At 44.1% G+C, this 22,500-nt stretch overlaps 18 non-coding genes across 18 annotated transcripts; 7 read left to right on the top strand and 11 right to left on the bottom strand.

Moving 5' to 3' along the window:
* Positions 1 to 2,445: 2,445 nt before the first annotated feature.
* On the bottom strand, positions 2,446 to 2,519 carry trnat-agu (transfer RNA threonine (anticodon AGU)). The gene has a single exon. It is a non-coding gene; the product is annotated as a tRNA-Thr (tRNA).
* A 1,154-nt stretch (positions 2,520 to 3,673) lies between these two features.
* On the bottom strand, positions 3,674 to 3,763 carry trnar-ucu (transfer RNA arginine (anticodon UCU)). Its single transcript is given in 2 exon segments — positions 3,674 to 3,709; positions 3,727 to 3,763. It is a non-coding gene; the product is annotated as a tRNA-Arg (tRNA).
* A 936-nt stretch (positions 3,764 to 4,699) lies between these two features.
* Positions 4,700 to 4,781, top strand: trnas-aga (transfer RNA serine (anticodon AGA)). The gene has a single exon. It is a non-coding gene; the product is annotated as a tRNA-Ser (tRNA).
* A 293-nt stretch (positions 4,782 to 5,074) lies between these two features.
* On the top strand, positions 5,075 to 5,157 carry trnal-cag (transfer RNA leucine (anticodon CAG)). The gene has a single exon. It is a non-coding gene; the product is annotated as a tRNA-Leu (tRNA).
* Positions 5,158 to 6,524: 1,367 nt separating this feature from the next.
* On the bottom strand, positions 6,525 to 6,597 carry trnak-uuu (transfer RNA lysine (anticodon UUU)). Its single transcript has one exon. It is a non-coding gene; the product is annotated as a tRNA-Lys (tRNA).
* An 897-nt stretch (positions 6,598 to 7,494) lies between these two features.
* trnat-agu (transfer RNA threonine (anticodon AGU)) lies at positions 7,495 to 7,568 on the bottom strand. The gene has a single exon. It is a non-coding gene; the product is annotated as a tRNA-Thr (tRNA).
* A 1,159-nt stretch (positions 7,569 to 8,727) lies between these two features.
* Positions 8,728 to 8,817, bottom strand: trnar-ucu (transfer RNA arginine (anticodon UCU)). Its single transcript is given in 2 exon segments — positions 8,728 to 8,763; positions 8,781 to 8,817. It is a non-coding gene; the product is annotated as a tRNA-Arg (tRNA).
* A 999-nt stretch (positions 8,818 to 9,816) lies between these two features.
* Positions 9,817 to 9,899, top strand: trnal-cag (transfer RNA leucine (anticodon CAG)). Its single transcript has one exon. It is a non-coding gene; the product is annotated as a tRNA-Leu (tRNA).
* A 1,073-nt stretch (positions 9,900 to 10,972) lies between these two features.
* Positions 10,973 to 11,045, bottom strand: trnak-uuu (transfer RNA lysine (anticodon UUU)). Its single transcript has one exon. It is a non-coding gene; the product is annotated as a tRNA-Lys (tRNA).
* An 897-nt stretch (positions 11,046 to 11,942) lies between these two features.
* trnat-agu (transfer RNA threonine (anticodon AGU)) lies at positions 11,943 to 12,016 on the bottom strand. Its single transcript has one exon. It is a non-coding gene; the product is annotated as a tRNA-Thr (tRNA).
* Positions 12,017 to 13,173: 1,157 nt separating this feature from the next.
* Positions 13,174 to 13,263, bottom strand: trnar-ucu (transfer RNA arginine (anticodon UCU)). The gene is given in 2 exon segments: positions 13,174 to 13,209; positions 13,227 to 13,263. It is a non-coding gene; the product is annotated as a tRNA-Arg (tRNA).
* Positions 13,264 to 14,199: 936 nt separating this feature from the next.
* Positions 14,200 to 14,281, top strand: trnas-aga (transfer RNA serine (anticodon AGA)). Its single transcript has one exon. It is a non-coding gene; the product is annotated as a tRNA-Ser (tRNA).
* A 293-nt stretch (positions 14,282 to 14,574) lies between these two features.
* On the top strand, positions 14,575 to 14,657 carry trnal-cag (transfer RNA leucine (anticodon CAG)). Its single transcript has one exon. It is a non-coding gene; the product is annotated as a tRNA-Leu (tRNA).
* Positions 14,658 to 16,024: 1,367 nt separating this feature from the next.
* On the bottom strand, positions 16,025 to 16,097 carry trnak-uuu (transfer RNA lysine (anticodon UUU)). The gene has a single exon. It is a non-coding gene; the product is annotated as a tRNA-Lys (tRNA).
* Positions 16,098 to 18,620: 2,523 nt separating this feature from the next.
* On the bottom strand, positions 18,621 to 18,694 carry trnat-agu (transfer RNA threonine (anticodon AGU)). The gene has a single exon. It is a non-coding gene; the product is annotated as a tRNA-Thr (tRNA).
* Positions 18,695 to 19,850: 1,156 nt separating this feature from the next.
* On the bottom strand, positions 19,851 to 19,940 carry trnar-ucu (transfer RNA arginine (anticodon UCU)). Its single transcript is given in 2 exon segments — positions 19,851 to 19,886; positions 19,904 to 19,940. It is a non-coding gene; the product is annotated as a tRNA-Arg (tRNA).
* Positions 19,941 to 20,876: 936 nt separating this feature from the next.
* Positions 20,877 to 20,958, top strand: trnas-aga (transfer RNA serine (anticodon AGA)). Its single transcript has one exon. It is a non-coding gene; the product is annotated as a tRNA-Ser (tRNA).
* A 293-nt stretch (positions 20,959 to 21,251) lies between these two features.
* Positions 21,252 to 21,334, top strand: trnal-cag (transfer RNA leucine (anticodon CAG)). Its single transcript has one exon. It is a non-coding gene; the product is annotated as a tRNA-Leu (tRNA).
* The last annotated feature ends 1,166 nt before the right edge of the window (positions 21,335 to 22,500 follow it).

Here is a 22,500-nt window from a genome sequence, read left to right on the forward strand (position 1 = left end):
GAAGAAACCAAGCACTTGTGAGATCAATCGAACTGTTAAGATTTCTGTTTAACTGCCATGTTTTCAACATTCTCTTCCCTAACAAGAGGATTCTGACCTTCACATACAGTGAAAGTTGTTACCAGGATCACTCTTCTGAACAGCCCTGCTTCTAAAGTCTTATCTTGGATGAATGAATGTCTTTTATGCCCATGGGATGTGAATTCCTTTAAAAAGATCAGCATTATCGACCAAGGTTGGCCTTCTGGACAAGGAGACCACATGACTCATTTTCAAGTCTATTTCATTTACGACCAGGGACTGAAGCCACAGACCCTGAGATTAAAAGACTAGTGCGCTACCGACTGAGAAATACAGCCAACTCGGTCGTTATTCTTTTGCAGCCGACACCGTTCTTCACATTTTCTACAGTTTTGCACACACACTTTTTCAACATTCTTCTCTGATCAAATGGATCGTCTACTCTGGATCAGACAAAGACATCCACATCGGATAGTAGTAGCTTTCAGCAACTTATCACTGTATGCTTTCCTAGAAAATGGGCACAAGGGAGCTTTCAGTAATGTATTTTTATGTATACATATACAGTGGTGTGAAAAACTATTTGCCCCCTTCCTGAATTCTTATTCTTTTGCATGTTTGTCACACTTAAATGTTTCTGATCATCAAACACATTTAACTATTAGTCAAAGATAACACAAGTAAACACAAAATGCAGTTTTTAAATGATGGTTTTTATTATTTAGGGAGAAAAAAAATCCAAACCTACATGGCCCTGTGTGAAAAAGTAATTGCCCCCTGAACCTAATAACTGATTGGGCCACCCTTAGCAGCAATAACTGCAATCAAGTGTTTGCGATAACTTGCAACTAGTCTTTTACAGAGCTCTGGAGGAATTTTGGCCCACTCATCTTTGCAGAATTGTTGTAATTCAGCTTTATTTGAGGGTTTTCTAGCATGAACCGCCTTTTTAAGGTCATGCCACAACATCTCAATAGGATTCAGGTCAGAACTTTGACTAGGCCACTCCAAAGTCTTCATTTTGTTTTTCTTCAGCCATTCAGAGGTGGATTTGCTGGTGTGTTTTGGGTCATTGTCCTGCTGCAGCACCCAAGATCGCTTCAGCTTGAGTTGACGAACAGATGGCCGGACATTCTCCTTCAGGATTTTTTGGTAGACAGTAGAATTCATGGTTCCATCTATCACAGCAAGCCATCCAGGTCCTGAAGCAGCAAAACAACCCCAGACCATCACACTACCACCCCCATATTTTACTGTTGGTATGGTGTTCTTTTTCTGAAATGCTGTGTTACTTTTACGCCAGATGTAACGGGACACGCACCTTCCAAAAAGTTAAACTTTTGTCTTGTCGGTCCACAAGGTATTTTCCCAAAAGTCTTGGCAATCATTGAGATGTTTTTTAGCAAAATTGAGACGAGCCTTAATGTTCTTTTTGCTTAAGTGGTTTGCGCCTTGGAAATCTGCCATGCAGGCCGTTTTTGCCCAGTCTCTTTCTTTTGGTGGAGTCGTGAACACTGACCTTAATTGAGGCAAGTGAGGCCTGCAGTTCTTTAGTTGTTGTCCTGGGGTCTTTTGTGGCCTCTCGGATGAGTTGTCTCTGCGCTCTTGGGGTAATTTTGGTCGGCTGGCCATTCCTGGGAAGGTTCACCACTGTTCCATGTTTTTGCCATTTGTGGATGATGGCTCTCACTGTGGTTCGCTGGAGTCCCAAGGCTTTTGAAATGGCTTTATAACCTTTACCAGCCTGATAGATCTCAATTACTTTTGTTTTTCTAATTTTTTTCTGAATTTCTTTGGATCTTGGCATAATGTCTAGCTTTTGAGGTGCTTTTGGTCTACTTCTCTGTGTCAGGTAGCTCCTATTTAAGTGATTTTTTGATTGAAACAGGTGTGGCAGTAATCAGGCCTGGGGGTGACTACAGAAATTGAACTTTTAACTGTGATAAACCACAGTTAAGTTATTTTTTAACAAGGGGGGGCAATTACTTTTTCACACAGGGCCATGTAGATTTGGAGTTTTTTTTCTCCCTTAATAACATAATCTTCATTTAAAAACTGCATTTTGTGTTCAATTATGTTATCTTTGACTAATAGTTAACGGTTTTTGATGAGCAGAAACATTTAAGTGTGACAAACATGCAAAAGAATAAGAAATCAGGAAGGGGGCAAATAGTTTTTCACACCACTGTATTTATATAAATTGAAGTGCAGTGTGTAGTGCAATGTTGGGCAATTGGGCCATGTATAATTTGCAATATAGCTAATGACCTAAGGATGCACAAGACTGTAAACTTGGCTAATCAGAAAGCTTGGGCATTGTGTGACTTTAACCCATGAGCTGTTAAGGGTCTGACATAAAGCAAAGATTTCTTTTTTTCCACAGAAACCAGTCTGACCTGCATAGCAACAGAAGTGCACAGTGAGAGGCACTGCTGGGATTCGAACCCAGGATCTCCTGTTTACTAGACAGGCACTTTAACCAACTAAGCCACAGCGCCACAGCCATAGAACCTTCCACTCTCGCATACTGCCACAAACTCGTATCTGAGATGCTCCGGCACAGGAACTTGACTATCAAGCTAAGATTGTCTCCATTGGCATGCAGCATGATAGGACCATGAATGAAGTCCCACAGTGCTATACCATGCTTCACAGAGCACGCCAAAACTGCCAGTCATGGTATTTCAACTCAGGTTGTTCCAAGTTCATTGCAGCCAAAGATCATGCCTGTTGCAGTAGATTTCAGGCTTGCAAAAATGAACAAACTTCAAACACAAGGTATGTTATATATTTGCAACTGGCATACAGTTTACAGCAAAAAAATATGTATATATATACTAGCTTATTGACAGCCATTGTCTTCATATAAATGTGACCAAATGTAAGTCGGTAGAGTGAAACGTCCCACATATAAAAAGTCACACTTGTGTGGAAGCAAACATCAGGCAAATGTTCCACGGCTACTCAGAAAATGATTCAATTCTTGCAAATCAAAATGCCAGTGTTCGTTCACTTCTGTGGGAGGAATAGAGCTACCTTGCTTGAGCTCCATGGACAGGTGTCTACCTGTGGAAAACACATGAAAACTGAGCAGAAATCCTGGCTGAAAGCAAGATACCCTGCCACAACCTGAGCCCACAAGCACTTAAGCCTTGAGTTCCTCATGCAGTTGGACCCAGACCTTGTCTGGTGCACCAAGAGATGAAACTCACAACAAGCACTGCTGGGATTTGAACCCGGGATCTCCTGTTTACAAGACAGGTGCAAGCCACAGCAAACAAGGTTATGGCTGATCTCCAGCCATAGTCCTAACAAGCATATCACAACAGTCAGGGGAGAGGAATTAAAATCCACATGCCATGCACATCTAAAAGCAAGCAAGCCTTCATCAGATTGCTGTTGTGGACTTTGGCTCTTTGTCCCATAAGGATTGCGTGAATCAATGGCGTAACCTTTTGTTGAAGCTGGAGTTGAGCTGAGGCCTTGATTTGGGACAAATGGGCAGAAACATGTGGAAAACAATGATATTTCTTAAATTCAGCTGACAAGTCATTCAATCAAATATGGCACATAGGAAAGTGCATCTTGAACAGGGATTCCTGACCAAAGATTTCATTTTAGACATGTGAATGAAAAGAAGGTAACAAGTTAGTGACTCTGGTGGGACTCGAACCCACAACCTTTGAATAGCTCCACAGCTGAGTCTAGAAGTCCAATGCGCTATCCATTGCGCCACAGAGCCAACCGTGGTGTTGTATTTTTTCAGGCTCTCCAAGACTCATGGATGCTCGAGTTCATTAGGCAGATGCTTTTCTGTTGCTACTAATCAAATTCCACCAAATGCAAACAACTATGGCAGGTGCTGATCCCACAGGCTGTCAACAGCATCGAGAGAATGCCTTGATTTCACCATGGAATTTGCCACAGAACCCTGTCTGACTTGCAAAGTTATTCAACTCTGGCTGTAAAAAAGGCAAGAAAGGGATAGCTTTCGCATCAACAGATGATTGTTGCAGTAGACACTGCTTGGATAGCACTGTAGCATGGAGACCTCATCATATACACACTAGAGTAAGCGCTAGATAACATATTAAATAAGGTATCTTCTTATCACCCATAGATTGAACGTTTAGTGGTGTAAGGTCCTACAAATCCGAGACATCATGTTACCACACGATCCTCTCCTGGGATCTCCTGTTTACTAGACGTCTCTGCACATGGTTGTGTTGTTGAGGCAAAGCACTGAGCTGGGTGCCAAAATGAAGGCTACAAGTTCTGAGCTGAACTTCATTTTCACAGATACTGAAAAATTCTTTTGAGATGTTCCACCGCATGTTTGAATGCAGAAGTCAAGGAATCAGCTTCTGGTTGACGATGGAGTATGAAAAGTTGTCTTGTTTATGATTTATAGGTTTATTTCATCTTTCTCACTGTATTTTGCAGCATTGCCCATAGATGGTTGCAGAGGCTGCTCTCTAAACTTCTTTGCTGTTTTGCTAAGGTAAAACGTGAACATGGTTCGTGTCTGAAGCCTAAAAATCCTGAACTTAAGCCAACCGATACACTTGCGTGTATTGGAAAGATCCAAGGCTTGCTTTGGGGAGGAGGTCAAGTCATGAAATGAGACGTGGCAAAAGTTTATTCAACCACAGGCCCACGCTAAGTTCGCACACGTGATGTAGTCGTGGCCGAGTGGTTAAGGCGATGGACTAGAAATCCATTGGGGTCTCCCCGCGCAGGTTCGAATCCTGCCGATTACGTCTGTTATTTTGCACAAGAAAGACATGTTGCAACTCATTGTGTTGTGGCTGTGATTTGTAACAAATTTCCTCATGCCCTTAATAGTTGGTGCTTTCTCGAAGACATAATAGTGACATCCTGGCCCCTTTTTACCCTCAATAGCTGCTGCTTTGTTGGAGAAATCCTGTCACCCCTTCCCAACGTTGAATTGTCTTCCAATGACAAGCTGCCCGTAGACATCCGATCGGTTATACGAGTGCGTGGCCAGCGACCTGTAATCCATGCAAGACGTGACTTTTCTAGAGCCTGCCGTGTCAGGATGGCCGAGCGGTCTAAGGCGCTGCGTTCAGGTCGCAGTCTCCCCTGGAGGCGTGGGTTCAAATCCCACTTCTGACAAGAGCCCCTTCTCTTTGTTGCGTTTAGGAAATCGTGTATGGATCTGAATCAACAACCTTGACCTCTCACAGCATAGCTTTGCTTGCAAGCAAAGAAGTTTGGACTTTTCTTCATCAAGCGCTTGCTTCTTCGATTTTTTGGACGATGTAGACATGGTTGTGTTGTTGAGGCAAAGCTCGGAGCAGGGTGCCAAAATGAAGGCTACAGGTTCTGAGCTGAACTTCCTTTTTACGGATGCTGAAAAATTCTTTTGAGATGTCCCAGCACATGTTTGATTGCTGAAGTCAAGGAATCAGCTTCTCTTTGACGATTGGGTATGAAAAGTTGTCATTGTTCATGATTCATAGGTTCATTTCATCTTTCTGTCTGTATTTTGCAGCATGGCCCATAGATGGTTAAAGACATGTCCCAGTCTGCGTCATCAAGTGCATCCTGTAACGCGGCCACTGATTGGTCCGTCCAGCGCGCGACCTCCCTCTGAACCCGCACTTCCTGTTTCTGCCTTTGTTTGTATTTTGGCATGAGGAAGATAGCGGCATGGTCAGATTTACCAAACGGTGGACGAGATTGTGCCCTGTAGCCGTCCTTGACTGTAGTGTAGCAGTGGTCCAGTGTCCTTTTGCCCCTGGTGGGACAGGTGATATGCTGATGAAAGTTTGGCGCTTCGCGTTTAAGGTTGGCACTGTTAAAGTCCACCGCCACTATAAGCGCAGCGTCACGGTGTTGTGTCTGGTGCTGTGTGAGTGCCTCATGCAGCTCGCATAAGGCAGCCTCCGTGTCCACTTAAGGCAGGATATAAACGGTGCTGATTATTACCGATGTAAATTTCCGAGGTAAATAAAAAGGAGGACACATGATGGACAGTAGTTCCACGTTTGGAGTGCAGGAGCGTGCGAGAGGAACAACGCTCCTGCTGTTGCACCAGCTGCTATTGACCATTAAACACACGCCGCCTCCCCTTGACTTTCCTAAGTCCTGTGTCCTGTCCATGCGGTGAACGGAGAAGAACTCGGCCGGCTGGATGACGTGGTCCGGCACCGCTGGGTTCAGCCATTTCTCGGTAAAGCAGAGGAGATTGCAGTCCCGAATGTCTCTCTGGAACTTTATCCTGGCCCTGAGGTCATCGAGTTTGTTCTCCAGTGACTTGACATCGTGACGGCAGCCGACCTCACTGGCGCCATCTTGCGCCTTCCTGAGCATAAGACAATCTCCTAAGAGTAAGTTGGAAATTGTGGAAATCCTTGGCAAGTAGTCTGCAATTTCCAATTTTCTGCCCTTGAGAATTCCTTAATCCAAGCTAGCCCTCTTAATCGCTTCGAACAACTTGTGCCAAATGCTCTTTTTTCCTAAGCACCAATAGAAGGTAACGCCTGCACAGGGACTTGAACCCTGGACCCTCAGATTAAAAGTCTGATGCTCTACCGACTGAGCTATCCAGGCTCTGGAAGTTGTGCCATCCCTCACAAAAAGCAGTTTTATCCATCTTTTCCCAATGCTCGTCCATTGTTTGCCACATTTGAAGAAACCAAGCACTTGTGAGATCAATCGAACTGTTAAGATTTCTGTTTAACTGCCATGTTTTCAACATTCTCTTCCCTAACAAGAGGATTCTGACCTTCACATACAGTGAAAGTTGTTACCAGGATCACTCTTCTGAACAGCCCTGCTTCTAAAGTCTTATCTTGGATGAATGAATGTCTTTTATGCCCATGGGATGTGAATTCCTTTAAAAAGATCAGCATTATCGACCAAGGTTGGCCTTCTGGACAAGGAGACCACATGACTCATTTTCAAGTCTATTTCATTTACGACCAGGGACTGAAGCCACAGACCCTGAGATTAAAAGACTAGTGCGCTACCGACTGAGAAATACAGCCAACTCGGTCGTTATTCTTTTGCAGCCGACACCGTTCTTCACATTTTCTACAGTTTTGCACACACACTTTTTCAACATTCTTCTCTGATCAAATGGATCGTCTACTCTGGATCAGACAAAGACATCCACATCGGATAGTAGTAGCTTTCAGCAACTTATCACTGTATGCTTTCCTAGAAAATGGGCACAAGGGAGCTTTCAGTAATGTATTTTTATGTATACATATATTTATATAAATTGAAGTGCAGTGTGTAGTGCAATGTTGGGCAATTGGGCCATGTATAATTTGCAATATAGCTAATGACCTAAGGATGCACAAGACTGTAAACTTGGCTAATCAGAAAGCTTGGGCATTGTGTGACTTTAACCCATGAGCTGTTAAGGGTCCGACATAAAGCAAAGATTTCTTTTTTTCCACAGAAACCAGTCTGACCTGCATAGCAACAGAAGTGCACAGTGAGAGGCACTGCTGGGATTCGAACCCAGGATCTCCTGTTTACTAGACAGGCACTTTAACCAACTAAGCCACAGCGCCACAGCCATAGAATCTTCCACTCTCGCATACTGCCACAAACTCGTATCTGAGATGCTCCGGCACAGGAACTTGACTATCAAGCTAAGATTGTCTTTATTGGCATGCAGCATGATAGGACCATGAATGAAGTCCCACAGTGCTATACCATGCTTCACAGAGCACGCCAAAACTGCCAGTCATGGTATTTCAACTCAGGTTGTTCCAAGTTCATTGCAGCCAAAGATCATGCCTGTTGCAGTAGATTTCAGGCTTGCAAAAATGAACAAACTTCAAACACAAGGTATGTTATATATTTGCAACTGGCATACAGTTTACAGCAAAAAAATATGTATATATATACTAGCTTATTGACAGCCATTGTCTTCATATAAATGTGACCAAATGTAAGTCGGTAGAGTGAAACATCCCACATATAAAAAGTCACACTTGTGTGGAAGCAAACATCAGGCAAATGTTCCACGGCTACTCAGAAAATGATTCAATTCTTGCAAATCAAAATGCCAGTGTTCGTTCACTTCTGTGGGAGAAATAGAGCTACCTTGCTTGAGCTCCATGGACAGGTGTCTACCTGTGGAAAACACATGAAAACTGAGCAGAAATCCTGGCTGAAAGCAAGATACCCTGCCACAACCTGAGCCCACAAGCACTTAAGCCTTGAGTTCCTCATGCAGTTGGACCCAGACCTTGTCTGGTGCACCAAGAGATGAAACTCACAACAAGCACTGCTGGGATTTGAACCCGGGATCTCCTGTTTACAAGACAAGTGCAAGCCACAGCAAACAAGGTTATGGCTGATCTCCAGCCATAGTCCTAATAAGCATATCACAACAGTCAGGGGAGAGGAATTAAAATCCACATGCCATGCACATCTAAAAGCAAGCAAGCCTTCATCAGATTGCTGTTGTGGACTTTGGCTCTTTGTCCCATAAGGATTGCGTGAATCAATGTCGTAACCTTTTGTTGAAGCTGGAGTTGAGCTGAGGCCTTGATTCGGGAGAAATGGGCAGAAACATGTGGAAAACAATGATATTTCTTAAATTCAGCTGACAAGTCATTCAATCAAATATGGCACATAGGAAAGTGCATCTTGAACAGGGATTCCTGACCAAAGATTTCATTTTAGACATGGGGTGTGGATGAAAAGAAGGTAACAAGTTAGTGACTCTGGTGGGACTCGAACCCACAATCTTTGAATAGCTCCACAGCTGAGTCTAGAAGTCCAATGCGCTACCCATTGCGCCACAGAGCCAACCAGGGTGTTGTTTTTTTTCACGCTCTCCAAGACTCATGGATGCTCGAGTTCATTAGGCAGATGCTTTTCTGTTGCTACTAATCAAATTCCACCAAATGCAAACAACTATGGCAGGTGCTGATCCCACAAGCTGTCAACAGCGTCGAGAGAATGCCTTGATTTCACCATGGAATTTGCCACAGAACCCTGTCTGACTTGCAAAGTTATTCAACTCTGGCTGTAAGAAAGGCAAGAAAGGGATAGCTTTCGCACCAACAGATGATTGTTGCAGTAGACACTGCTTGGATGGCACTGTAGCATGGAGACCTCATCATATACACACTAGAGTAAGCGCTAGATAACATATTAAATAAGGTATCTTCTTATCACCCATAGATTGAACGTTTAGTGGTGTAAGGTCCTACAAATCCGAGACATCATGTTACCACACGATCCTCTCCTGGGATCTCCTGTTTACTAGACGTCTCTGCACATGGTTGTGTTGTTGAGGCAAAGCACTGAGCTGGGTGCCAAAATGAAGGCTACAAGTTCTGAGCTGAACTTCATTTTCACAGATACTGAAAAATTCTTTTGAGATCTTCCACCGCATGTTTGAATGCAGAAGTCAAGGAATCAGCTTCTGGTTGACGATGGAGTATGAAAAGTTGTCTTGTTTATGATTTATAGGTTTATTTCATCTTTCTGACTGTATTTTGCAGCATTGCCCATAGATGGTTGCAGAGGCTGCTCTCTAAACTTCTTTGCTGTTTTGCTAAGGTAAAACGTGAACATGGTTCCTGTCTGAAGCCTAAAAATCCTGAACTTAAGCCAACCGATACACTTGCGTGTATTGGAAAGATCCAAGGCTTGCTTTGGGGAGGAGGTCAAGTCATGAAATGAGAATCCTGCCGATTACGTCTGTTATTCAAGCTGCCCGTAGACATCCGATCGGTTATATGAGTGCGTGGCCAGCGACCTGTAATCCGTGCAAGACGTGACTTTTCTAGAGCCTGCCGTGTCAGGATGGCCGAGCGGTCTAAGGCGCTGCGTTCAGGTCGCAGTCTCCCCTGGAGCCGTGGGTTCAAATCCCACTTCTGACAAGAGCCCCTTCTCTTTGTTGCGTTTAGGAAATCGTGTATGGATCTGAATCAACAACCTTGACCTCTCACAGCATAGCTTTGCTTGCAAGCAAAGAAGTTTGGACTTTTCTTCATCAAGCGCTTGCTTCTTCGATTTTTTTGGACGATGTAGACATGGTTGTGTTGTTGAGGCAAAGCTCGGAGCAGGGTGCCAAAATGAAGGCTACAGGTTCTGAGCTGAACTTCCTTTTAACGGATGCTGAAAAATTCTTTTGAGATGTCCCAGCACATGTTTGATTGCTGAAGTCAATGAATCAGCTTCTCTTTGACGATTGGGTATGAAAAGTTGTCATTGTTCATGATTCATAGGTTCATTTCATCTTTCTGTCTGTATTTTGCAGCATGGCCCATAGATGGTTAAAGACATGTCCCAGTCTGCGTCATCAAGTGCATCCTGTAACGCGGCCACTGATTGGTCCGTCCAGCGCGCGACCTCCCCCTGAACCCGCACTTCCTGTTTCTGCCTTTGTTTGTATTTTGGCATGAGGAAGATAGCGGCATGGTCAGATTTACCAAACGGTGGACGAGATTGTGCCCTGTAGCCGTCCTTGACTGTAGTTTAGCAGTGGTACAGTGTCCTTTTGCCCCTGGTGGGACAGGTGATATGCTGATGAAAGTTTGGCGCTTCGCGTTTAAGGTTGGCACTGTTAAAGTCCACCGCCACAATAAGCGCAGCGTCACGGTGTTGTGTCTGGTGCTGTGTGAGTGCCTCATGCAGCTCGCATAAGGCAGCCTCCGTGTCCACTTAAGGCAGGATATAAACGGTGCTGATTATTACCGATGTAAATTTCCGAGGTAAATAAAAAGGAGGACACATGATGGACAGTAGTTCCACGTTTGGAGTGCAGGAGCGTGCGAGAGGAACAACGCTCCTGCTGTTGGAAAAAAGTTGGAAATTGTGGGAATCCTTGGCATGTAGTCTGCAATTTCCAATTTTCTGCCCTTGAGAATTCCTTAATCCAAGCTAGCCCTCTTAATCGTTTCGAACAACTTGTGCCAAATGCTCTTTTTTCCTAAGCACCAATAGAAGGTAACGCCTGAACAGGGACTTGAACCCTGGACCCTCAGATTAAAAGTCTGATGCTCTACCGACTGAGCTATCCAGGCTCTGGAAGTTGTGCCATCCCTCACAAAAAGCAGTTTTACCCATCCTTTCCCAATGCTCGTCCATTGTTTGCCACATTTGAAGAAACCAAGCACTTGTGAGATCAATCGAACTGTTAAGATTTCTGTTTAACTGCCATGTTTTCAACATTCTCTTCCCTAACAAGAGGATTCTGACCTTCACATACAGTGAAAGTTGTTACCAGGATCACTCTTCTGAACAGCTCTGCTTCTAAAGTCTTATCTTGGATGAATGAATGTCTTTTATGCCCATGGGATGTGAATTCCTTTAAAAAGATCAGCATTATCGACCAAGGTTGGCCTTCTGGACAAGGAGACCACATGACTCATTTTCAAGTCTATTTCATTTACAAACAGGGACTGAAGCCACAGACCCTGAGATTAAAAGACTAGTGCGCTACCGACTGAGAAATACAGCCAACTCGGTCGTTATTCTTTTGCAGCCGACACCGTTCTTCACATTTTCTACAGTTTTGCACACACACTTTTTCAACATTCTTCTCTGATCAAATGGATCGTCTACTCTGGATCAGACAAAGACATCCACATCGGATAGTAGTAGCTTTCAGCAACTTATCACTGTATGCTTTCCTAGAAAATGGGCACAAGGGAGCTTTCAGTAATGTATTTTTATGTATACATATATTTATATAAATTGAAGTGCAGTGTGTAGTGCAATGTTGGGCAATTGGGCCATGTATAATTTGCAATATAGCTAATGACCTAAGGATGCACAAGACTGTAAACTTGGCTAATCAGAAAGCTTGGGCATTGTGTGACTTTAACCCATGAGCTGTTAAGGGTCCGACATAAAGCAAAGATTTCTTTTTTTCCACAGAAACCAGTCTGACCTGCATAGCAACAGAAGCGCACAGTGAGAGGCACTGCTGGGATTCGAACCCAGGATCTCCTGTTTACTAGACAGGCACTTTAACCAACTAAGCCACAGCGCCACAGCCATAGAACCTTCCACTCGTATCTGAGATGCTCCGGCACAGGAACTTGACTATCAAGCTAAGATTGTCTCCATTGGCATGCAGCATGATAGGACCATGAATGAAGTCCCACAGTGCCATACCATGCTTCACAGAGCACGCCAAAACTGCCAGTCATGGTATTTCAACTCAGGTTGTTCCAAGTTCATTGCAGCCAAAGATCATGCCTGTTGCAGTAGATTTCAGGCTTGCAAAAATGAACAAACTTCAAACACAAGGTATGTTATATATTTGCAACTGGCATATAGTTTACAGCAAAAAAAAAAATATGTATATATATATATATATCCATATATACTAGCTTATTGACAGCCATTGTCTTCATATAAATGTGACCAAATGTAAGTCGGTAGAGTGAAACATCCCACATATAAAAAGTCACACTTGTGTGGAAGCAAACATCAGGCAAATGTTCCACGGCTACTCAGAAAATGATTCAATTCTTGCAAATCAAAATGCCAGTGTTCATTCACTTTTGTGGGAGAAATAGAGCTACCTTGCTTGAGCTCCATGGACAGGTGTCTACCTGTGGAAAACACATGAAAACTGAGCAGAAATCCTGGCTGAAAGCAAGATACCCTGCCACAACCTGAGCCCACAAGCACTTAAGCCTTGAGTTCCTCATGCAGTTGGACCCAGACCTTGTCTGGTGCACCAAGAGATGAAACTCACAACAAGCACTGCTGGGATTTGAACCCGGGATCTCCTGTTTACAAGACAAGTGCAAGCCACAGCAAACAAGGTTATGGCTGATCTCCAGCCATAGTCCTAACAAGCATATCACAACAGTCAGGGGAGAGGAATTAAAATCCACATGCCATGCACATCTAAAAGCAAGCAAGCCTTCATCAGATTGCTGTTGTGGACTTTGGCTCTTTGTCCAATAAGGATTGCGTGAATCAATGTCGTAACCTTTTGTTGAAGCTGGAGTTGAGCTGAGGCCTTGATTCGGGAGAAATGGGCAGAAACGTGGAAAACAATGATATTTCTTAAATTCAGCTGACAAGTCATTCAATCAAATATGGCACATAGGAAAGTGCATCTTGAACAGGGATTCCTGACCAAAGATTTCATTTTAGACATGGGGTGTGGATGAAAAGAAGGTAACAAGTTAGTGACTCTGGTGGGACTCGAACCCACAATCTTTGAATAGCTCCACAGCTGAGTCTAGAAGTCCAATGCGCTATCCATTGCGCCACAGAGCCAACCAGGGTGATGTTTTTTTTCACGCTCTCCAAGACTCATGGATGCTCGAGTTCATTAGGCAGATGCTTTTCTGTTGCTACTAATCAAATTCCACCAAATGCAAACAACTATGGCAGGTGCTGATCCCACAAGCTGTCAACAGCGTCGAGAGAATGCCTTGATTTCACCATGGAATTTGCCACAGAACCCTGTCTGACTTGCAAAGTTATTCAACTCTGGCTGTAAGAAAGGCAAGAAAGGGATAGCTTTCGCACCAACAGATGATTGTTGCAGTAGACACTGCTTGGATAGCACTGTAGCATGGAGACCTCATCATATACACACTAGAGTAAGCGCTAGATAACATATTAAATAAGGTATCTTCTTATCACCCATAGATTGAACGTTTAGTGGTGTAAGGTCCTACAAATCCGAGACATCATGTTACCACACGATCCTCTCCTGGGATCTCCTGTTTACTAGACGTCTCTGCACATGGTTGTGTTGTTGAGGCAAAGCACTGAGCTGGGTGCCAAAATGAAGGCTACAAGTTCTGAGCTGAACTTCATTTTCACAGATACTGAAAAATTCTTTTGAGATCTTCCACCGCATGTTTGAATGCAGAAGTCAAGGAATCAGCTTCTGGTTGACGATGGAGTATGAAAAGTTGTCTTGTTTATGATTTATAGGTATATTTCATCTTTCTCACTGTATTTTGCAGCATTGCCCATAGATGGTTGCAGAGGCTGCTCTCTAAACTTCTTTGCTGTTTTGCTAAGGTAAAACGTGAACATGGTTCCTGTCTGAAGCCTAAAAATCCTGAACTTAAGCCAACCGATACACTTGCGTGTATTGGAAAGATCCAAGGCTTGCTTTGGAGAGGAGGTCAAGTCATGAAATGAGACGTGGCAAAAGTTTATTCAACCACAGGCCCACGCTAAGTTCGCGCATGTGGTGTAGTCGTGGCCGAGTTGTTAAGGCGATGGACTAGAAATCCATTGGGGTCTCCCCGCGCAGGGTCGAATCCTGCTGATTACGTCTGTTATTTTGCACAAGAAAGACATGTTGCAACTCATTGTGTTGTAGCTGTGATTTGTAACAAATTTCCTCATGCCCTTAATAGTTGGTGCTTTCTCGAAGACATAATAGTGACATCCTGGCCCCTTTTTATCCTCAATAGCTGCTGCTTTGTTGGAGAAATCCTGTCACCCCTTCCCAACGTTGAATTGTCTTCCAATGACAAGCTGCCCGTAGACATCCGATCGGTTATACGAGTGCGTGGCCAGCGACCTGTAGTCCGTGCAAGACGTGACTTTTCAAAAGCCTGCCGTGTCAGGATGGCCGAGCGGTCTAAGGTGCTGCGTTCAGGTCGCAGTCTCCCCTGGAGGCGTGGGTTCAAATCCCACTTCTGACAAGAGCCCCTTCTCTTTGTTGCGTTTAGTAAATCGTGTATGGATCTGAATCAACAACCTTGACCTCTCACAGCATAGCTTTGCTTGCAAGCAAAGAAGTTTGGATTTTTCTTCATCAAGCGCTTGCTTCTTCGATTTTTTGGACGATGTAGACATGGTTGTGTTGTTGAGGCAAAGCTCGGAGCAGGGTGCCAAAATGAAGGCTACAGGTTCTGAGCTGAACTTCCTTTTTACGGATGCTGAAAAATTCTTTTGAGATGTCCCAGCACATGTTTGATTGCTGAAGTCAAGGAATCAGCTTCTCTTTGACGATTGAGTATGAAAAGTTGTCATTGTTCATGATTCATAGGTTCATTTTATCTTTCTGTCTGTATTTTGCAGCATGGCCCATAGATGGTTGAAGACATGTCCCAGTCTGCGCCATCAAGTGCATCCTGTAACGCGGCCACTGATTGGTTCGTCCAGCGCGCGACCTCCCTCTGAACCCGCACTTCCTGTTTCTGCCTTTGTTTGTATTTTGGCATGAGGAAGATAGCGGCATGGTCAGATTTACCAAACGGTGGACGAGATTGTGCCCTGTAGCCGTCCTTGACTGTAGTTTAGCAGTGGTACAGTGTCCTTTTGCCCCTGGTGGGACAGGTGATATGCTGATGAAAGTTTGGCGCTTCGCGTTTAAGGTTGGCACTGTTAAAGTCCACCGCCACTATAAGCGCAGCGTCACGGTGTTGTGTCTGGTGCTGTGTGAGTGCCTCATGCAGCTCGCATAAGGCAGCCTCCGTGTCCACTTAAGGCAGGATATAAACGGTGCTGATTATTACCGATGTAAATTTCCGAGGTAAATAAAAAGGAGGACACATGATGGACAGTAGTTCCACGTTTGGAGTGCAGGAGCGTGCGAGAGGAACAACGCTCCTGCTGTTGCACCAGCTGCTATTGACCATTAAACACACGCCGCCTCCCCTTGACTTTCCTAAGTCCTGTGTCCTGTCCATGCGGTGAACGGAGAAGAACTCGGCCGGCTGGATGACGTGGTCCGGCACCGCTGGGTTCAGCCATTTCTCGGTAAAGCAGAGGAGATTGCAGTCCCGAATGTCTCTCTGGAACTTTATCCTGGCCCTGAGGTCATCGAGTTTGTTCTCCAGTGACTTGACATCGTGACGGCAGCCGACCTCACTGGCGCCATCTTGCGCCTTCCTGAGCATAAGACAATCTCCTAAGAGTAAGTTGGAAATTGTGGAAATCCTTGGCAAGTAGTCTGCAATTTCCAATTTTCTGCCCTTGAGAATTCCTTAATCCAAGCTAGCCCTCTTAATCGCTTCGAACAACTTGTGCCAAATGCTCTTTTTTCCTAAGCACCAATAGAAGGTAACGCCTGAACAGGGACTTGAACCCTGGACCCTCAGATTAAAAGTCTGATGCTCTACCGACTGAGCTATCCAGGCTCTGGAAGTTGTGCCATCCCTCACAAAAAGCAGTTTTACCCATCTTTTCCCAATGCTCGTCCATTGTTTGCCACATTTGAAGAAACCAAGCACTTGTGAGATCAATCCAACTGTTAAGATTTCTGTTTAACTGCCATGTTTTCAACATTCTCTTCCCTAACAAGAGGATTCTGACCTTCACATACAGTGAAAGTTGTTACCAGGATCACTCTTCTGAACAGCCCTGCTTCTAAAGTCTTATCTTGGATGAATGAATGTCTTTTATGCCCATGGGATGTGAATTCCTTTAAAAAGATCAGCATTATCGACCAAGGTTGGCCTTCTGGACAAGGAGACCACATGACTCATTTTCAAGTCTATTTCATTTACGACCAGGGACTGAAGCCACAGACCCTGAGATTAAAAGACTAGTGCGCTACCGACTGAGAAATACAGCCAACTCGGTCGTTATTCTTTTGCAGCCGACACCGTTCTTCACATTTTCTACAGTTTTGCACACACACTTTTTCAACATTCTTCTCTGATCAAATGGATCGTCTACTCTGGATCAGACAAAGACATCCACATCGGATAGTAGTAGCTTTCAGCAACTTATCACTGTATGCTTTCCTAGAAAATGGGCACAAGGGAGCTTTCAGTAATGTATTTTTATGTATACATATACAGTGGTGTGAAAAACTATTTGCCCCCTTCCTGAATTCTTATTCTTTTGCATGTTTGTCACACTTAAATGTTTCTGATCATCAAACACATTTAACTATTAGTCAAAGATAACACAAGTAAACACAAAATGCAGTTTTTAAATGATGGTTTTTATTATTTAGGGAGAAAAAAAATCCAAACCTACATGGCCCTGTGTGAAAAAGTAATTGCCCCCTGAACCTAATAACTGATTGGGCCACCCTTAGCAGCAATAACTGCAATCAAGTGTTTGCGATAACTTGCAACTAGTCTTTTACAGAGCTCTGGAGGAATTTTGGCCCACTCATCTTTGCAGAATTGTTGTAATTCAGCTTTATTTGAGGGTTTTCTAGCATGAACCGCCTTTTTAAGGTCATGCCACAACATCTCAATAGGATTCAGGTCAGAACTTTGACTAGGCCACTCCAAAGTCTTCATTTTGTTTTTCTTCAGCCATTCAGAGGTGGATTTGCTGGTGTGTTTTGGGTCATTGTCCTGCTGCAGCACCCAAGATCGCTTCAGCTTGAGTTGACGAACAGATGGCCGGACATTCTCCTTCAGGATTTTTTGGTAGACAGTAGAATTCATGGTTCCATCTATCACAGCAAGCCATCCAGGTCCTGAAGCAGCAAAACAACCCCAGACCATCACACTACCACCCCCATATTTTACTGTTGGTATGGTGTTCTTTTTCTGAAATGCTGTGTTACTTTTACGCCAGATGTAACGGGACACGCACCTTCCAAAAAGTTAAACTTTTGTCTTGTCGGTCCACAAGGTATTTTCCCAAAAGTCTTGGCAATCATTGAGATGTTTTTTAGCAAAATTGAGACGAGCCTTAATGTTCTTTTTGCTTAAGTGGTTTGCGCCTTGGAAATCTGCCATGCAGGCCGTTTTTGCCCAGTCTCTTTCTTTTGGTGGAGTCGTGAACACTGACCTTAATTGAGGCAAGTGAGGCCTGCAGTTCTTTAGTTGTTGTCCTGGGGTCTTTTGTGGCCTCTCGGATGAGTTGTCTCTGCGCTCTTGGGGTAATTTTGGTCGGCTGGCCATTCCTGGGAAGGTTCACCACTGTTCCATGTTTTTGCCATTTGTGGATGATGGCTCTCACTGTGGTTCGCTGGAGTCCCAAGGCTTTGGAAATGGCTTTATAACCTTTACCAGCCTGATAGATCTCAATTACTTTTGTTTTTCTAATTTTTTTCTGAATTTCTTTGGATCTTGGCATAATGTCTAGCTTTTGAGGTGCTTTTGGTCTACTTCTCTGTGTCAGGTAGCTCCTATTTAAGTGATTTTTTGATTGAAACAGGTGTGGCAGTAATCAGGCCTGGGGGTGACTACAGAAATTGAACTTTTAACTGTGATAAACCACAGTTAAGTTATTTTTTAACAAGGGGGGGCAATTACTTTTTCACACAGGGCCATGTAGATTTGGAGTTTTTTTTCTCCCTTAATAACATAATCTTCATTTAAAAACTGCATTTTGTGTTCAATTATGTTATCTTTGACTAATAGTTAACGGTTTTTGATGAGCAGAAACATTTAAGTGTGACAAACATGCAAAAGAATAAGAAATCAGGAAGGGGGCAAATAGTTTTTCACACCACTGTATTTATATAAATTGAAGTGCAGTGTGTAGTGCAATGTTGGGCAATTGGGCCATGTATAATTTGCAATATAGCTAATGACCTAAGGATGCACAAGACTGTAAACTTGGCTAATCAGAAAGCTTGGGCATTGTGTGACTTTAACCCATGAGCTGTTAAGGGTCTGACATAAAGCAAAGATTTCTTTTTTTCCACAGAAACCAGTCTGACCTGCATAGCAACAGAAGTGCACAGTGAGAGGCACTGCTGGGATTCGAACCCAGGATCTCCTGTTTACTAGACAGGCACTTTAACCAACTAAGCCACAGCGCCACAGCCATAGAACCTTCCACTCTCGCATACTGCCACAAACTCGTATCTGAGATGCTCCGGCACAGGAACTTGACTATCAAGCTAAGATTGTCTCCATTGGCATGCAGCATGATAGGACCATGAATGAAGTCCCACAGTGCTATACCATGCTTCACAGAGCACGCCAAAACTGCCAGTCATGGTATTTCAACTCAGGTTGTTCCAAGTTCATTGCAGCCAAAGATCATGCCTGTTGCAGTAGATTTCAGGCTTGCAAAAATGAACAAACTTCAAACACAAGGTATGTTATATATTTGCAACTGGCATACAGTTTACAGCAAAAAAATATGTATATATATATACTAGCTTATTGACAGCCATTGTCTTCATATAAATGTGACCAAATGTAAGTCGGTAGAGTGAAACGTCCCACATATAAAAAGTCACACTTGTGTGGAAGCAAACATCAGGCAAATGTTCCACGGCTACTCAGAAAATGATTCAATTCTTGCAAATCAAAATGCCAGTGTTCGTTCACTTCTGTGGGAGGAATAGAGCTACCTTGCTTGAGCTCCATGGACAGGTGTCTACCTGTGGAAAACACATGAAAACTGAGCAGAAATCCTGGCTGAAAGCAAGATACCCTGCCACAACCTGAGCCCACAAGCACTTAAGCCTTGAGTTCCTCATGCAGTTGGACCCAGACCTTGTCTGGTGCACCAAGAGATGAAACTCACAACAAGCACTGCTGGGATTTGAACCCGGGATCTCCTGTTTACAAGACAGGTGCAAGCCACAGCAAACAAGGTTATGGCTGATCTCCAGCCATAGTCCTAACAAGCATATCACAACAGTCAGGGGAGAGGAATTAAAATCCACATGCCATGCACATCTAAAAGCAAGCAAGCCTTCATCAGATTGCTGTTGTGGACTTTGGCTCTTTGTCCCATAAGGATTGCGTGAATCAATGTCGTAACCTTTTGTTGAAGCTGGAGTTGAGCTGAGGCCTTGATTTGGGACAAATGGGCAGAAACATGTGGAAAACAATGATATTTCTTAAATTCAGCTGACAAGTCATTCAATCAAATATGGCACATAGGAAAGTGCATCTTGAACAGGGATTCCTGACCAAAGATTTCATTTTAGACATGTGAATGAAAAGAAGGTAACAAGTTAGTGACTCTGGTGGGACTCGAACCCACAACCTTTGAATAGCTCCACAGCAGAGTCTAGAAGTCCAATGCGCTATCCATTGCGCCACAGAGCCAACCGTGGTGTTGTATTTTTTCAGGCTCTCCAAGACTCATGGATGCTCGAGTTCATTAGGCAGATGCTTTTCTGTTGCTACTAATCAAATTCCACCAAATGCAAACAACTATGGCAGGTGCTGATCCCACAGGCTGTCAACAGCATCGAGAGAATGCCTTGATTTCACCATGGAATTTGCCACAGAACCCTGTCTGACTTGCAAAGTTATTCAACTCTGGCTGTAAAAAAGGCAAGAAAGGGATAGCTTTCGCATCAACAGATGATTGTTGCAGTAGACACTGCTTGGATAGCACTGTAGCATGGAGACCTCATCATATACACACTAGAGTAAGCGCTAGATAACATATTAAATAAGGTATCTTCTTATCACCCATAGATTGAACGTTTAGTGGTGTAAGGTCCTACAAATCCGAGACATCATGTTACCACACGATCCTCTCCTGGGATCTCCTGTTTACTAGACGTCTCTGCACATGGTTGTGTTGTTGAGGCAAAGCACTGAGCTGGGTGCCAAAATGAAGGCTACAAGTTCTGAGCTGAACTTCATTTTCACAGATACTGAAAAATTCTTTTGAGATGTTCCACCGCATGTTTGAATGCAGAAGTCAAGGAATCAGCTTCTGGTTGACGATGGAGTATGAAAAGTTGTCTTGTTTATGATTTATAGGTTTATTTCATCTTTCTCACTGTATTTTGCAGCATTGCCCATAGATGGTTGCAGAGGCTGCTCTCTAAACTTCTTTGCTGTTTTGCTAAGGTAAAACGTGAACATGGTTCGTGTCTGAAGCCTAAAAATCCTGAACTTAAGCCAACCGATACACTTGCGTGTATTGGAAAGATCCAAGGCTTGCTTTGGGGAGGAGGTCAAGTCATGAAATGAGACGTGGCAAAAGTTTATTCAACCACAGGCCCACGCTAAGTTCGCACACGTGATGTAGTCGTGGCCGAGTGGTTAAGGCGATGGACTAGAAATCCATTGGGGTCTCCCCGCGCAGGTTCGAATCCTGCCGATTACGTCTGTTATTTTGCACAAGAAAGACATGTTGCAACTCATTGTGTTGTGGCTGTGATTTGTAACAAATTTCCTCATGCCCTTAATAGTTGGTGCTTTCTCGAAGACATAATAGTGACATCCTGGCCCCTTTTTACCCTCAATAGCTGCTGCTTTGTTGGAGAAATCCTGTCACCCCTTCCCAACGTTGAATTGTCTTCCAATGACAAGCTGCCCGTAGACATCCGATCGGTTATACGAGTGCGTGGCCAGCGACCTGTAATCCATGCAAGACGTGACTTTTCTAGAGCCTGCCGTGTCAGGATGGCCGAGCGGTCTAAGGCGCTGCGTTCAGGTCGCAGTCTCCCCTGGAGGCGTGGGTTCAAATCCCACTTCTGACAAGAGCCCCTTCTCTTTGTTGCGTTTAGGAAATCGTGTATGGATCTGAATCAACAACCTTGACCTCTCACAGCATAGCTTTGCTTGCAAGCAAAGAAGTTTGGACTTTTCTTCATCAAGCGCTTGCTTCTTCGATTTTTTGGACGATGTAGACATGGTTGTGTTGTTGAGGCAAAGCTCGGAGCAGGGTGCCAAAATGAAGGCTACAGGTTCTGAGCTGAACTTCCTTTTTACGGATGCTGAAAAATTCTTTTGAGATGTCCCAGCACATGTTTGATTGCTGAAGTCAAGGAATCAGCTTCTCTTTGACGATTGGGTATGAAAAGTTGTCATTGTTCATGATTCATAGGTTCATTTCATCTTTCTGTCTGTATTTTGCAGCATGGCCCATAGATGGTTAAAGACATGTCCCAGTCTGCGTCATCAAGTGCATCCTGTAACGCGGCCACTGATTGGTCCGTCCAGCGCGCGACCTCCCTCTGAACCCGCACTTCCTGTTTCTGCCTTTGTTTGTATTTTGGCATGAGGAAGATAGCGGCATGGTCAGATTTACCAAACGGTGGACGAGATTGTGCCCTGTAGCCGTCCTTGACTGTAGTGTAGCAGTGGTCCAGTGTCCTTTTGCCCCTGGTGGGACAGGTGATATGCTGATGAAAGTTTGGCGCTTCGCGTTTAAGGTTGGCACTGTTAAAGTCCACCGCCACAATAAGCGCAGCGTCACGGTGTTGTGTCTGGTGCTGTGTGAGTGCCTCATGCAGCTCGCATAAGGCAGCCTCCGTGTCCACTTAAGGCAGGATATAAACGGTGCTGATTATTACCGATGTAAATTTCCGAGGTAAATAAAAAGGAGGACACATGATGGACAGTAGTTCCACGTTTGGAGTGCAGGAGCGTGCGAGAGGAACAACGCTCCTGCTGTTGCACCAGCTGCTATTGACCATTAAACACACGCCGCCTCCCCTTGACTTTCCTAAGTCCTGTGTCCTGTCCATGCGGTGAACGGAGAAGAACTCGGCCGGCTGGATGACGTGGTCCGGCACCGCTGGGTTCAGCCATTTCTCGGTAAAGCAGAGGAGATTGCAGTCCCGAATGTCTCTCTGGAACTTTATCCTGGCCCTGAGGTCATCGAGTTTGTTCTCCAGTGACTTGACATCGTGACGGCAGCCGA

The sequence above is a fragment of the Clarias gariepinus genome, chromosome 5 (genome assembly GCF_024256425.1).
Source record: "Clarias gariepinus isolate MV-2021 ecotype Netherlands chromosome 5, CGAR_prim_01v2, whole genome shotgun sequence".
Lineage (NCBI taxonomy): Eukaryota > Metazoa > Chordata > Actinopteri > Siluriformes > Clariidae > Clarias > Clarias gariepinus.